Below are 16,955 nucleotides of genomic sequence, written 5' to 3' on the forward strand. Positions count from 1 at the left end.
TCTCTCAAAATTCTCAACGGTATTAAACGTTCTTTTTTTCTGTTTTTTTTTCCAAGTGTAGACTATGAAGTTTGACTTCCAAACAAACTGTGCCTTATTTCATGAACTTTTTTAAACAAAATTATGCCAAAAGCATTACTTCCCACTGTATAGAGCTCTGAGCACATCCTGAGGATAAGTAGGTGGGCTATACTTTGTGCCTTCTGCCAAGGCACAAAGAGCTGTTTGGGCTGTTTGTCTTTTTTTTTTAATTTATTTTTAGCTGCGTTGGGTCCTCGTTGTTGCACGCGGTCTTTCTTTTAGTTGCGGCGAGCGGGGGCTACTCTTCGTTGCGGTGCGCGGGCTTCTCATTGCGGTGGCTTCTCTTGTTGTGGAGCACGGGCTCTAGGCACGCAGGCTTCAGTAGTTGTGGCACTCGGGCTCAGTAGTTGTGGCTCGTGGGCTCTAGAGCACAGGCTCAGTAGTTGTGGCGTACGGGCTTAGTTGCTCCACGGCATGTGGGATCTTCCTGGACCAGGGCTTGAACCTGTGTCCCCTGCATTGGCAGGCGTATTCTTAACCACTGCACCACCAGGGAAGCCCCTGTTTGTCATTCTGAGCCACACATATTCCTGCCATGCTACAGGAGGCTGAATGTTTTATGCCCCCTACCCGCTCCCCCTGCACTGCCTGCCAGATTCACTTGTTGAGACCTAATCCCCAGGGTGGTGGTATTTGGAGGTAGGACCTTTGGGAGATGATAGGTCATGAAAGCAGAGGCCAGTGGGATTGGTGTCTTTGTAAAAGAGGCCCCAGAAAGCTTCTGCACCCATCCCGCTATGTGAGGACGCAGCTAGTAGATAGTGCCTATGAGCCAGGAAGTGGGCTCTCACAAGACACCGAATCTGCCTGTGCCTTAATCTTGGACTTCCAAGCCCCCAGAACTGTGAGACATGAATTTCTGTTGTTTATAAGCCACCCAGTCTATGGAGTTCTATTATAGCAGCCCAAAGGGACTAAGACACCTGCCAATTTTTTTTCTACTGCTTCACTCAGGCCTCAAACAGCACAGCTTTTCTTGGGTAAAATAGAAGCAGAGTCTGTGATCAAGATGGTTTCCAAACTGAACTGCACAACAAAAGCATCTATGGAGCTTTTTAAACTACTGACCCACACAGAATCTCAGCAGTCCCAAACATATTTGTTTGCAGAACCTATTTCACAAAGCATCTCATGGGACTAATGAGCTGTCTAAAGTATTGACAGTGCTGACAGAAGTAGCACTGAATTGAATTTGAGGAAATAATTAATGGCATAAACAATATTTGCAACAAAAATGTTCAACACACAGTTGCTTATAATATAAAGAATTTGGAAATAACCCAAATTTATCCAGCAGTAGAAAGTGGGTTAAATAAATGATGGTGCATTTATATGAAGGAATACAAGGCAACTATTAACATAGTTTAGAGAATATTTATTGACTTGGAAAGATGTTCTTGATGAGTAAAGTGAAAAGTGCAACATGAACAATTGCTCTCTTCTTGTTAAAAAAAAAAAAAAGCCTAGTGGTAACTGACAGAAGACCCAAGAAAGCAGACTCCTAAGCTGATGATAGTGAGCACTGAAAAGAATCCTAATTTGAACTGCAGAACTGGAAAACCGCAGAACACAGAGCTGTAGTTGGAAGGCTATTGAAGAAGCAATTCAATGTCCTCTCCAAGTCATTACAGCTGGGTGACTGTCCTCCACCCCAGCAAAACACTGGAGGCTTATTTCCCAGAGAGGCTACGTGCATTAAAAACAAGAGGATTAAATGATAATTTAAATACTGCCCAAGCCCTCTTCTCCAGCAGGCTGGAAGCCTGACATACGTCTTCCAGAGAGGAGATTGCAGAATTCTTCTCTGGTGAATCTGGCCCGCCAAAGAGAAAAGAGAAAAGATACTGACATGACAGGCTCCTGATCAGATCCAAGCCCATAGCTGACAAACCCCATCCACACACGCACAACTTCCAATTAGCTGGGGGGTTTTTTGCCCCACTTGGCAGATACCAAGAATTACTTGCTGTTAGAAGAAAGATTCTAACATTAAAGAGATGGTAAGAGCAGACAGCAAAAACCAAGGCTATTAACGGAAAAGAAAACCCGTTTTTTTTTTTCATGAAAATTCTCAGAGAGATAAAAGAGTATATGCACCCATGAAACAAGAACAAGCTGTTTAAAAAAAAAATAAAGGAAATGAGAACAAGGCAGAGCTCTTGGACGTTACCTATACGAAAAAAATGACTAGGGATAAACGATATAGGTGAAAATAAAGGACAGTCCAGATCAACTAAATGATAGGAGTTCCAGAAAGAGAGGACAGAAAAAAATAGAGGGGAGGCTGTCATTAAATAAATAAGTTAATTAATCAATAGGATTTCCCCAAATTGAAGGACATGAGTCTCCTGATTGAAAGGACCTCTTAAGTGCCCAGAATGGGTGAAAATAAACCTACATGAAGGAACATCCTTATAAAATTTCAGAATATTTGTACAAATAGATTTTAGCCACTTCTAAAGATAAAGAAATGAGTGACCTAGAAAGCATCAAGAATCAAAACAGCTTCAGACTTCTCAACAGCAGCACTAGAAGTTGCAAGGCAATAGTAGCTAATAGTTCATGTAGACTCTAACTATATTGTACTGTATTAAGTACTTTACAATTCATCCTCACAACAACCCTATGACATAGGTGCTATTATTACCTTCATTTTACAGGTGAGAAATCTTAGGTACAAAGGAGCTGACAAACTTGCCCAAATGACAGAGGTAATAAATGCTAGGATTTGAATCAGGCAGACTGGCTCTAGAGCCCATGATCCTAATTGGTATATCATACTGAAGCAGTGCCTTCAAAATTAAAAGGGAAAAGTATATGCAACTCAGAATTATATATCTGGCCAAATTATCATTAAGTGATAAAGTAGATAATTTTTGGATATGCATATTCTCAAAAATTATACCTCTCATAACTCTTAAGGACAATTATTGTACAATTTCACTTATATAAGGTGCCTAGAACAGTCTAATACATAGAAACAAAAAGTAGAACATTGGTTACCAGGGGCTATGGGGAGGTAAGAATGAGGAGTTCTTGTTTAATGTGTACAGAGTTTCAGTCTGGGATGATGAAGTGGAGATGGATAGTGGTTATGGTTGCACAATAATGTAAGTATAGTTAATGCCACTTAAAAATGGTTGAAATGGTAAATTTTATGTTATGTTTACCAAAAGGAAGAAAAAGCTCCTATAGGAAAAAGTACGCCACCCAAGTGAGGGAGTGAAGCAAGAAAGAGGAAAGTTAGGATTCAGGAAGCAAGAAATCCGACTCAAGAGTAAGGCAAAAGGAATCCCCCGGATAATGAAGAAGGGAGATCCTGGGATAGCGGCTGTGCATTAGGCTCAGCAAACAACCACTTCAGAAGGTACAGGGAGTGATATTTCCAAAAAGATGAAATTGATAGAAGACATGATATTTTTCTGAACTTACTGAGAAGATATACAGCTAACTGGGAGAGAATTTGAAGCTAAATTAATAATTACATAAAAACTTAAGCAGGGACTTCCCTGGAGGCGCAGTGGTTAAGAATCCACCTGCCAATGCAGCGGACACGGGTTTGGGCCCTGGTCCGGGAAGATCCCACATGCCGCGGAGCAACTAAGCCCATGAACCACAATTGCTGAGCCAGTGCACCACAACTACTGCAGCCCGTGTGCCTAGAGCCTGTGCTCCACAACAAAAGAAGCCACTGAAATGAGAAGCCTGCTCACCGCAACGAGGAGTAGCGCCCCTCGCCGCAACGAGAGAAAGCTCGCACACAGCAATGAAGACCCAACGCAGCCAAAAAAGAAAAATTTTTTTAATTAAAAATTTTTTTAACTTTTTAAAATTAAAAATGTTAAAAAATTTTTTTAATTTAAAAAATTTTTTAAATCTTTAATTAAAAATTTTTTAATTTAAAATTTTTTTTAAATTTTAAAACAACTTAAGCAAACAAACAAAAAATAAGATAATTATTAATCCCAGGAAAACTTAGTGTTGTGATACAAAAGAAAAGTAATCTTCATACTTTTTTGTACTACATGACTCAGCAGTGAATTGCGTGTTATCTAGTCGTGATAATGTGAACACTAAATATCGATCTAACCAAAGGTTTATGCTAGATCTGCATCAAGAAGATGAGGGTATGAGTGCTGTGTACCAGGGTGGGCAGGTGAGGATGGAAACTGAACTCTTATATGCCTTAATGGAAATCGACAGATAATGCCTAAAAAAGAAAACTCAAGAAGTGACTTAGACATATGTGTTAAATACCAAAATAAACAACTATAAACAACTATAAGATTTAAAAGCAGTTGCCTCCAAAATAAAACAGAAAATCGAGGAGATGGAGTGGTTTGGAAACTGCTATTTTTTTGTGGTAAATCTTGGAGAACTGTTTGACTCTTTAAACCCTGTGAATATATAAGTTTGGTAAAAATCGAAACTAATTTTCAAAAAAGAAGACCAACACAACTCTAAAGCTTCTCCAGAAAGTCCAGAAAAGCCTGTTTCTACCTCCTTGTTTTCTCAAATCAAACCTACTTTTTTCCAAGCAGTAGTTTTCTGCACAATTCTTCTGTGATTCTCTGCCATTGTACACACATTTTCATAAAATAGGCTTTTGTGAGCTAGCCTGGGAATTTAACCATTGCTTATATTACTTCTCTGGAGACATGTATTTCAAGTTCTAACCAAACAACTTCCAAAAATCCTTTCAGAACTTCTCTTGTTTATTAATTGGGGACTGTATTATCCATTCCCATAAGACTTTACATACAATACAGCTAAAAAGACATTTGAAAAATCACAGAATTTTATGATTGCATTTGACACTGTGCCAGCTGGTACAATCAGTGAGTGATGTGGCTACTGGAAAGAAGAAGGGTAGGAGGAGAGTCATCAGGGGAGACTGTGTCAAAGAGCCTCAGTTCAAGCTGAACGTGCAAAGATGGATTGTAGATTGTTTAAATGGTGGCATCAATCAGGACTTTCTATGAAAGTGACAGACACTCAACCCAAACTAGCTAAGCCAGAAATGGAATTTTTTGGCTCACCTAACTAGGACATCCCAAGGGGTCTGGCATCAGGCAAAGATTGATCCTAGGTCCAAAAGAGTTGCTAAGCTCTCTTCATCTCCATTATTCACCTCTGCAGCTCCAGTCTTACTTCCCAGCTTTGCAGCACGGGGTGCTAATGAGGTGGATAGGTAACTCTATTGGCTGTACGTCAAAATCCCAGGGGAAGACCCTGATTTGTCCTCCATGGGTTCAGGTGAATGGATACTATGATTGGCCAGGCCTGAGTCAGCTGCCAGAAAGGGAAGATGAGGAATAACCTGCTGGGCTGCCAAAAATAATACCTATTACATCCCAGTATAATTGTACATACCAAATATGCTCTGGTGGAGATTTATTAGAGCCTGGGCCAATTGGCAGCGTAAGTAAAAATGCCTCATAAATGCTAAAGCACCATGAAATGTTGGTTGTGAGTCAGTACTAAATGTAAGTCTACATTGGCCCTACCCAGCCAAACTGCAATTACTCCTGGATCCTCAGCTCTCTGAATGTTTTAAGTTTTTCTTTCCTTCTAGCAGATTCATTTGTCACAGTTTCCCCGCGTATTGGCCTCTTTCTTCTAACAGAATCTGCTTCCAACTGCAGTGAAAAATTTGTTCATGTCATTTTTCAAAGGAAGTTAGGAGGAAAAAAAATGTCCACAGTTGGAATAGTTCGAAACTGAAAACATAATGGATGTATGTGCGTGTAATCAGATTGTTCTCAGCATCTTTCACTCTACCGTTTCTCTAATCTATTGAGTCACTTTCTTGGCCTTGTTGAGCCAGTCCTCAAATAAGCCAAAAATATTTTGCTGATACTAGCTGCAATTTACTGAGTGATAGGATATTTGTAATGTACTTTGAGACTGAGCTTATAGCCCTGAAGATTAGGCAGTTAATTAGTAGAGAAATGTTTTCACCATCTCGAAAAAGCAAACTTCAGATTAATTAACAGTCTATACTGGAATTTCCAATTTTTATAGGCCTACTTTAGATGTCTGATTTTTAACTAGGTGTGAGGTGTTCCTTGACTGCTGACAATGTAAAGTAGGCTGATGGCTAAATGTGTTTCCGATAAACCTCTCATTGATGTCAACACTTGAATACCTAATGCTACACTGAACTTTGTATTCGAAGATAGTATGGATGAATGCTAACTACTTGTGAGTCTGAGTTTTGCTGAAAAGACCTTAAGCCAGATTTGGGTAATATTCTCTGTAATGGATACTAGTAAAATCTTAGGGCAGGCCTTCACTTCATTTGCACAAAATTACCAAAACAAGACATTACTAGATGATTACCCAAGGCCATTCTCCGTCCATCTTTTCCTTGCCAGTCTCTTCCCATGACAGAGACTGAAAATGGCAGGTATTCACTTTCCCAGCCTCCTGTGCAGCTAGCGATGGCCGTATGATCCAGGTCAGGCCAGTTGGAATGAAGAGAGAGATGGCTGGGATATTTGGGGGAGAGATTTTTCTTACCTCAGTGACAGACAAGATGCATGGGTAGACAGCCTTTTTATTTGCATCCTTCCTGCTTCTTCCTGTTTGGGTCACATTTGAGAAGGTAATGCCAGGAGCTCTAGCAGCCATTTGTGACCATTGCTGAAACACTGAGCATGAAACTGAGAAAAAGCCCAAGTCACTGGGAATATCACTGAGCCACTACACCCACTGGAATGGCCTGCTTCCGCATTTCATGCAAAGTGAGATCAATCATCTCCTACGTTTCAGCCATTGGGCATTCTATCACTTTCAGCCAAAGGCATGCTTTCATCTTTGAATGATTCAAAGATACGAATTATTTACCCAGTGCTCATTCTGTTGATATGCTCTCCCCTTCTTGACTGTACCCAGAGTTTATTTGGGTATCCAACCTCTCTCTGTACCCCATGTGGCCAGTGGAAGCAGATTCTTCCCTTGTTTATAGGGATGATCATTGGTTGGCTTAAGTCAGTCAATACATTCCACTCCCCTGGAACTGAATGGAGGATTCCATTCAAGGGTTAGCTACAACTTAAGTTGTCCGACCAGAGTGAATCTTTGGATTCTTGCTTGGAATGCTGGAAAAGAAGTGCTCTCTTACCTTCTCAACTGCTCACATATGAAGCCAAGAATGCTATTTTGCCACCATGAAGTAAATTAGCCTTTGGAAGAAGTACATGCCTCAGAAGGCAAAACAGAAATACAGAAAGAAACTAAGCCTATGCTACCATTATTGAGGTGTTGGATCACTGTAGTTTTGGACTTGCCATTACGTGAGGGCAAAAATCTCCTTTATTAAGGTCAGTTTGGGTTGCATTCTCTGTTCTTTGCAACTTCAGAATGCATTCTGATCTGATATACTTCCTATCTAGGCTGTTAGGCGACAGGCAAAGAGGAAAGCCAAATGGCAATCTTTTAAGAGGCAAAAGCGAAAACACCTCTCCATAAATGAACCATATTGGGTAGGTGCGTGGTCATCCACCATCCTTTTCTTCTCTCATCAAAGATAGAGAAGAAAACGATGTGTTGAACTGCCACACGTAATGTGCTCTGCCACTTAACTCTGTTGGGCTTTGAGCAAGTTACTTAAACTGCTTGTGCCTTGGTTCCTGTATATGTAAAACGGAGACCATGATAGTATCTGCCTTGTAGGGAGGCTCTGAGATTAAATGAGACAATACATGTAACGTGCCTCTGATGGGGCCTGTTCATAGTAAACACGCAGTAGATGCTAATTATTACGATTATCAGGATCCTCAGTCGACTGGGGATTGTGCTGGAGAGGACCAGTGCCTCCCGCCAGATCTTCCAAATGATCTCTGTACAAGATACTGTCTTGTTGCTGAGGAGCTCACACCTCTTCTTTCGGTCAAAAGAGAACAAAATAATATTCCCGCAGATTGCCAACTGCACAACTCCTTAGCTCACGCACAGACTCTCTTACTCAAAGCTCAGTCCTGCCTTTCAGAAGGGCCTGGAGCACTGATTCTCACTCTCCATGAAAGGAGGTGAAGGACACCCCCATCCTCTTACCCCAGGAATCCAGAACTAGCCCTGTTCATGGCAGCACACCAGCACACCAGCCCAGCATGAGGAGAAAGCCCACCCTGGGAGGGGGGAGGGGTGTTTGTACTTGGCAATTGCCCACCTCACCCCGCAGTCCCCTGGGACAGACCAGGATGGATTAGTAAACCCAGAGGGAAAGGGAGAAACCCAGAGACCGAGAAGCAGCCTTTGTAAACAGGGTTCATGGAACGGCTGCATCGGTGATTTCATCCCTGACCAAGGATGCCATAAAAAAGAGAAATATTCAGTGATCACCATTTCATGTCACTGTAAAAGACTTAGAATCGGGGCCCAGAAAGCTCAGGTTCCAGCAACATTCTGCTTTGACAGGACCTTAAAATGCCTTCTGGAGTCAAGTCAGGGAGAAAAATTCTTAAGGTAACTGAGTGCAGCACATAACTAAGTATGAAGAATCCACTCTAATTGCCAAAAAGGAATATGGCCAAGGCTCCTAAGGAAAGGGGGAAAAAAGTGAAAAAGAAAGCAGAAACATTATGATAAGAAGAAAAGGGATGTTCATTTTCAAACAGGAGATAAGATATGGATTAAAGTTCATCCTCAGAATAATGTAGCAAGAAACTTTATAGCCAAACTGACTCCAACCGGAAAGGTCCCTGTTTCTCGGATCTCTTTGAATTATAGGGAAAACTAATTGGATCTTCATGTTTACCGTGGAGGAAACCAAGTGTTACTCAGGATGTAAATCCTGGAGGTACTTTAAAAAAACAACACTGACCTTTACAAGCCTCTAAACTTATAGATCTGTAAGGAGAAAAGAAAAATTGATTTCCTGACCTTTGCCTGGTTTCTTGTCTTTTTTTTTTTTTCTCTACACAGGGGCCTCCAATCCCCTCACTCTCTTCCTGGTGTTAATTTTCTGACTGTGCCCTCTGTCCCTGGTCAGAGCCAGGGGAAGGGGATGGGCCCATTCTCCATCTAGACTCTACAAAGGCCAGTCCAGGTTGAGGGATGACTCCACCACTCAAGGACCCTGGGAGAAGCCTGCCACCTCTCAGCTTCCTCCACTGTGTCTAGAAGGTGGCTCACCTCTTCAGCAGTCCCACGACAATGAGACTAGCCATCACGTTTGAGCACCTACTGTGTGCTGGGCATTGTGGTATGACATTTTTAGACATTGTCTTTTTGTTTTTTTTTTAATTTGAGCTTTTATTTTTTTTAAGACAATCTATTTATTTATTTATTGTTCTCTTTGGCCATGCCACGCAGCTTGTGGGATCTTAGTTCCTCAACCAGGGATAGAACTCGCATCCCCTGCATTGGAAGCTCAGAGTCTTAACCACGGGACCCACAGGAAAGTCCGACATTGTCTTAATTAATTAATACTCACAACAACCCTATGAGTTTGGACCTCTAACTGGCTACACGTCTCTCTCCCATTTCACGGATCAGGAAAACCCCTGTTCCCTCACCGTTTCCTCTCTCCTCCTTTCTTTAGCCCACCTTCCCTGTGAGCCAAGAGGTGAGATCAATGAAGGACAGAACCATTTGAACTCCCAGAGTCCTCCGGGTTGGCGGGGCAGTTGTTGTAGAGCTGAGGAAACTGAGGCCTAGAGACGGAGGCCCACCAAGTTCCCGAGAGGCAGGGTGAGGAGACCCCAGACCAGCATCGTTCCACTGCCCCACACAGCGTTTTTTCATTCACTGAAGTCTGGTCCGGGAGGCCACAGTGAGTCACCATTCTTCTGTGTGAAGTAATTCCTTTGCGGTATCTGGCATCTTTAGTGTCTGAGTCTACAGTGAGAAGAGAGGGGAACTTTAAGGTCATTGCAGGATTAGAGGGAAAGGTGGGTAGCGAGGGGGAAGAGGAACAAATGGGCACACCAGGGAGAAGCCAGACCATGGGAATGTTAGAATCCTGGGGCGGGCGATGGATGAGGCTAAGTGATTTGTCAACATGAATTTATCCCTAATCCTCATGCAAAGATGCCCCTTCTCATAATAGGCAAGGAGCTAGGCAGTGTGATCTGAGATATGCCTACCTCAGGGGCCTGTATAGGGGCCCAAATCATGACTCTTTGCCACTCAAATGGTTTACAGCAATGTCTCCTGCTTTTAAGTCATTTGCTTACCATTATGAAGATTTTTGTTGTATTTGTGAACCATCTGCAATATTATTTGCTTAAGATTTTAGGAATTTTGGGGACTTTCCTGGTGGTCCAGTGGTAAAGAATCCGCCTTAACAATGCAGGGGATGCGGGTTCAATCCCTGGTCAGGGAACTAAGATCCCACATGCCATGAGGCAACTAAGCCCGCACGCCACAACTACTGAGCTCATGTGCCTCAACTAGAGAGCCTGTGTGCCACAAACTACAGAGCCCACGTGCCCTGCAGCCTGTGCGCCACAACTAGAGAGAAGCCCTCACACTGCAACAAAAGATCCCGCATGCCTCAACAAAGATCCCCTGTGCCAGCAGCTAAGACCCAAAGCAGCCAAAAATAAATAATAAAAATAAATAATTTTTAATTTATTAATAATAAATAATAAATAAATCTTTTTTAAAAAGAGTTTAGCAATTTTTAAAAACATAAATAGATACATTTTAGGAGAAATGTTGTATCAGTACTGTAAGGAGAAAGTCAGTATCATTCACCATAAATAGCGGCATAGTAATAACTACAGTGAAAACAAAACAAGGTTATTAGACTCTTGCTGGCTAGTTGCCTGTCAGAGACTCTGAGCCTGAGCTTTGTTCTTTCTTTGTTATAGAGGTTACCAAGTGTTAGGTGTTAAACACAGGGCCAAATGGAAATTATCTCCTTGACCTGAACCAGAAGGATTGACAGGAAGTGAAATGCTGTTGAACATCACCTAAATCGTCTTGAGAACCACCAGTGGTCTTGATCTCAGACATTAGGGAATTCTGTGGGCTCCTTTCATGTTTCTCCAAAAAGCAGCAACAGTTATACATAAGAAGGAACAATTCATCAAAGACATATTATCCAGCTGTGAGTTGGGGTGATTCACTTCTCTGGGCCTCAGTTTTCCTCATCTGCCAAATGGGAGGGTTAGAGCAGATAATGTCTTTCAGTCTTTTCCAGCTCTAGATCCTACTGCCTCTATAACCTCAGGAAACAAATATCGGATCTGGGACACAGGACAGCTTGGGTGTAATGGGCAACCACAGGGTCATTTGAAAGGTGGTAGAGAACAGGCTAGCAGCCCTGAACACTGGAGAAAGGGAGGTGTTTAGAAGTACCACAGATAAAAGTCACCCTCTTCCCAGCCTTACCCAGGGCCACCAAAATAACATGTGCATCCCAAGAATGCTCAAATGGTGAAAGTGTTAAACTCTGATCTTTTCATATTCAACACTTGGATTTCAGAGCTAAATTGCCTAATTTGCAGTGAGAAAATTACACTTCATTTTCCTTTAAAAAAAAAAGTATTCTCTTATATGGAGCATCCTGAGTAGGCTGCTTTCTGTTTGACTGAGAGGTGGTTTCGAGCAGTGGTTAGGAACTGGCCTGAATTCCATCACTCACTAAGGGTATGACTTGGACAAGTAAGTCCCCATCTTAAAAGGGGGGTTAATAATGATACCTACTTGTGGTTCCACTTGTGGTGGGTACCATTATTCAATTGTGCTGGTTGGATGAAGAAATATGTGTAAAGTGTTTGGCATAGTATCTAGCAAACAGTAAATGTATAAACAAAAATAGTAGCTGTTAGTATTTCCTGCCTATCTCATCTCGGCCCTTCTACTTGCTATCCCAATACAGCCTCTCTCCCACTCTCTCTCTCTCTCTCTCTCTCTCTCCCCCTCCCCCCCCCCCCCCCCCCGCCTCCACCCCACTCTAGTCCTTCCTTCCTGTCTTGGTGATCACCTTTCTCATGCTCCGGCTGGTACCTCTCTATATGTCTGTCTCCACGTCCTTTGCCAGACACAGTCAGCACTCAATAAATCTGTTGAATTGTGTAGAGGCCCCTTTGAAAATAGTGGAAGCAGCCTCTAGCTGAAAACAGGAAGGATTTTACAGGGACATTTTTACACTGCCTTCAGACTGGCTGCCGAAAAACCTAAGCCAAAAGTGTGTTATATACGAGGGATATTTGTGGGCATATGCCATCTTTATAGGACTTAGTTGAAACAATTCCTTGTTTGCTCAATTAAGATGAGGAAAAGAACATAATCTCCCACTTCTGTTTCATTTCACCCCAGGATAAGGAAGAAAAGAGGATGCAAGTTTCCTAACTGTCCTGGTTTTCTTCTTGGGTTCATCTAAGTGTGTTTACAAAATATACACAGTGGATTCCTTAGTAACACACACATGATTAGCCCCTTCTGATATCTGAAAGATATATGAATTGCTGAGCTGCTGATGAGAAAGATCCACGAATAGTTTTTTTAATTGGTTTAGTAAGATTATTTCCAGTCAACAATTCCCTAGTTTAGTGACAGAAGATAGATCTGTTTTCCATAAAAAGTGAAATGCCAGACTTTTGAATCACTCCAAATAAAAAACATTCCCTTAAAGAGTCACTTGCTATCATTTGTTTTATAGCAAAAAATAAAAGTCAAGATAGAAACTATTATCACAAAATGGCATGCTGAAGAGGCACTAGCAGTGATAAGAACACAAACAGTTCTCAGTCCTTCACTAAACTTCCAACTACTGCTGCAGGATATGCTGTGCTTCGTTGGAAACAAATAAACATAAGCCAACTTGCCCTCATTTGTTTCCATCAGCTCAATAAGAACTTGTGTCTCCTACTTGTACAGCACTTTAGAATAGAAAATGCTTTCCTAATTTTTATCTGGTCTTCAGAACATCCCTGGGAGGCAAATAGGGTGGGTAAGAGAGGTAACATCAGAAACAACCCACATGTCCACCAACTGACGAATGGATAAATAAAATGTGGTATATCCATACAATGGAATATTATGGGACAATAAAAAGGAATGAAGTACTGATATTGCTACACCCTAGATGAACCTTGACAACGTTAGACTAACTGAAAGAAGTCAGTCACAATGGACCATATATTATATGATTCCATTTATACAAAATGTCCAGAATAGGCAAATCTATAGAGACAGAAAGTAGATTGGTGATTGCCTAAGGCTGAGAGAGCATGGTGGGGTTGGCGTAGGAAGTAGCCAAAGGGTAAGGGGTTTCTTTTGGGGGGTAGTGAAAATGTTCTAAAATTGATTGTGATGACCGTTGCACAACTCTGTGACTATACTAAAAGCCAGTGGATCTTAAATGTCAAATAGGCAAATTATGTGGTTTCTTGTATCACAATAGAGCTGTTTTAGAAAGAGAGAGAGATGACACTGTGGAGTCTGCTTTTGGCATTCATGTGGCTTCCATCTCAGGTTTGCCACTTAGGTACTACGTGACCTTAGCCACTTATTTCAACTTTCTGAATCCAGCTGACCTGTCTCAGAAGTAGTAATGCCTCCCTTGCAGGGCAGTGTGGGGAACCCAGTCAAGGCCCACAGAGCGCCTGAAACAGTGCTGCATGTGCAATCTGCTCGATACACGGCAGCCGTAACCAGGACCACTATGATGGTGAGCTAGCTGAGGCTCGGAGTATAAACAGCCTTGGCAATGGATACGAAATGGGCCTGACTGGCCTCCTGACACATGGCACTGACCTGCCTTCTTCACGGTTGAGACAGAACAGAAAATCAGAAAGAACGTCAGATTTGGAAACAGAAGAACTAGGCACTTACTCCCTGCTGCCTGCTAGCTCTGTGCTGGCAATGAGGGCTCAGTAGAGGGTTAGGTAGATGTGGTCCCTGTCCTAATGGAGTTTACAGAGTAGCAACTAGGAGAACCAGACTTGCTTCACAATCCTGGGCAAGTTATTTAACTTTTCTAAGGTTCAGTAACTGCCAAGCGTCAGATGAGAGTAATAGTCATGCATCATCTATAAGATTGGTGTGACCATTTAATCAGATTATCTATAAAAAGTACTAAATACAGTGCCTGACACACGATAAACACTAAAGAAATAACTGTCATTACTATTTTATTTATTATTATCATCTGCAGTAGCATTGTATCTGTACTAGAGGACAATCTGTTCAACTTCCATCAGCTTATTTCTTTATTTATGAACTGGAGATATTAATGGTTATCTCTAGCTTTTTATGCAAGCCAGATAAGAAAATTTGTGTAAAAAGCATTTTTTTTAACTTTTTATTTTATATTGGAGTATAGTTGGTTGACAGTGTTGTGACAGTTTCAGGTGTACAGCAAAATGATTCAGTTATACATTTTCCCGTTTAGATTGTTGCATAATATTGAGCAGAGTTCCCTGTGTAAAAAAGCATTTTTGATATGGGGTTATTATTTTCATTCCATGAAAGTAGCACCACTCAGAACCTTGAGTGAACCAAGGTATTGCTTTGTTTTGCCTCAGACAGCAAGCCCTTCTAAATTACAACCCTGGGAAATCAAGATGATAGTAAATTATTCAGGCCATCCCCTGGCCTGGGGGACTTAGGGTTAGGGTTCAGGTAGTAAGTCCTAGAGTAAGTGGACGTGTAGCCAGGCTGCAGATTGATGAGTGCCGAGAGGAGCCGGTTATTTGATCCCCAGGAAATGTTTCTGTGCTGGGGTCACTGTTGCCAGCTTTTGAATCAATAAGGCAGCACCTTTTAGACCAGAAAGTTCAGTTCTATTTATCAAGTCAAGAGAAGTGAGAGGAGCAACAAGCATGATGAAAGCCGGGCTCTAGCTAAGCCTACAGTCAGCTCCAGTGTGAGAGGGCGGGACCCAGGCAGAGCAGCTGCAGCTTTCCAGGGGCTTCCCAGGATTTCCGGGGTCTTCCTTCAAGAGCTCCACCACTTTCTCACCTCTCCAGACACTGATCAGCACACGCTGATTCATTCCATAACCCTTTACTGAACACGTAGCAAGGGCCAGGCACTGTTCTAGGCACAGGGACTCTTCATTCATGTATTTGTTCAACAAATAAATATTGAGCACTTACTGTGTGCCAGACACTCTGATAAATGGAGACACGGCCCCTCCCAGAGCTTCCAGTGTAGGAGGGAAGAGAAGTAAGTCAGCGATGACAGAGGATAAACAGCATAAGGGAGGACAGCCCAGGGTGCTATCAAAGCACAGAGGAGGGACACCCAACCCAGTTTGGAGGCTGCCTCCCCAGTTTGAAGGCCTGAGTTGGCCTTCAGGCCTCCAGGAAGTCTCTGTGCCCAACAGCCAGAGCAGGCACACATTGTCAACAGACACAAGAAAGAAACAACCACCCAAATACGGGTTCTCTCAGTGACCCTCTGTTCATAACTTGAAATCAAAACACCCCCTTCCACCCTCTTCCTACTCCCTCTCCGATATGTTGACTTGGCCTTTGAAGTCACCAAAAACTCCCCAAAGGGAGGAGACCCCTAGAGGCGAGCTGGCCCCGTGTCAAGGAAATGAATCAAACTCACACTTTTATGTTATGGCATCACGTCCCTCGGGTACTTTTCCCAATTCGTGTGTTATCTGGCCTCCATGATTCTCCCGGGGTTCCCATCTAAAGTACTCCCTTGGGCGGTTTCCCATCAACCGTTACTGAGATTGTCACGCAAGGAGGCACTTGTCACATGCCGGGTCTGGGGCAGAGGGGAAGGATGCTCCGCGGAGCAAGGGACTTGGCTGCCCGGGCGGGGCGATGGGCAGAGGATGCTGGCTTTCCTTACTGGAGTGAAAAAGGGCAAAAGAAGAAAGACACAAGATGAGCTAGATTAAAAGACTTGCCTTGGGAGATAGATATGTATTCATCTCTCTATTCTTGACTGTGAATGGAGTGGCTTAAAACAGTGCTTCTCTAACTTAAGGTGCGTGTGAATCATCTGGGGTGGGGTCTCGCTAAACTGCAGCTTCTGATGCAGCACCTCTGGGGTGACGCTTGAGGTCTGCATTTCTCAAAGGCTCCCAGACAATACTATGTTAGTTACCTATGGCTGCATAACAAGTTACCCCGAAACTGAGCAGTGTGAAACAACAAGTACTTATTATCCCACACAATTTCTGAGGGTCAGGAATCTGGGAGCAGCTTAGCTGGATGACTGTGGCTTGGGCTTTCTTATGAAGTGAAGAGCCAGCTTGTGAAACGGCGGCAGGCTGCAGGCTCTGAAGGGACTGGATCCCCCGCTTCCAGGCTCAGGCACGTCAGTCCCTGATGGCAGGAGCCTTCAGATCCTCACCACGTGGCCTCTCCGTAGGGCAGCTCGCGGCATGGCTTCCCTGAAGACGGAAGCCACAGTCTCTTTACACGTAATCCCAGCAGTGACATACCATCACTCCTGCGTATTCTGTTCATCAGAAGTGAGTCATTAACTCCAGCCCACACTGAAGGTGAGAGAAATTAAGCTCCACCCCTTGACAGGCAGAGACTCAAGACTCTGTGGACATTTTTTTTTTTTTAAAGACATCAATTGTACCTGAACATTTGTTTTTTTTTTTTTTAATCTATTTATTTATTTTTGGCTGTGTTGGGTCTTCGTTTCTGTGCGAGGGCTTTCTCTAGTTGTGGCAAGCAGGGGCCACTCTTCATCGCGGTGCGCGGGCCTCTCACTATCGCGGCCTCTCTTTGTTGCGGAGCACAGGCTCCAGACGCGCAGGCTCAGTAGTTGTGGCTCACGGGCCCAGTTGCTCCGCAGCATGTGGGATCTTCCCAGACCAGGGCTCGAACCCGTGTCCCCTGCATTAGCAGGCAGATTCTCAACCACTGCGCCACCAGGGAAGCCCCTCTGTGGACATATTTTAAAAGCCATCGCAAATACCATTGCTGCTGGTCCTCGGC

General features: G+C 42.9%; 1 long non-coding RNA gene across 1 annotated transcript in view; it reads right to left on the reverse strand.

The window, feature by feature from the left end:
• Positions 1–11,909, reverse strand: part of LOC309668276 — a 73,664-nt gene extending 61,755 nt beyond the window's left edge. The window contains exon 1 of the long non-coding RNA XR_014268180.1: positions 324–11,909. This is a non-coding gene — a long non-coding RNA (uncharacterized lncRNA). The remainder of the gene's footprint in view (positions 1–323) is intronic.
• Between the last annotated feature and the right edge of the window lie 5,046 nt (positions 11,910–16,955).

The sequence above is a fragment of the Balaenoptera physalus genome, assembly GCF_965194825.1.
Source record: "Balaenoptera physalus genome assembly, chromosome: 10".
NCBI classification, from domain to species: domain Eukaryota; kingdom Metazoa; phylum Chordata; class Mammalia; order Artiodactyla; family Balaenopteridae; genus Balaenoptera; species Balaenoptera physalus.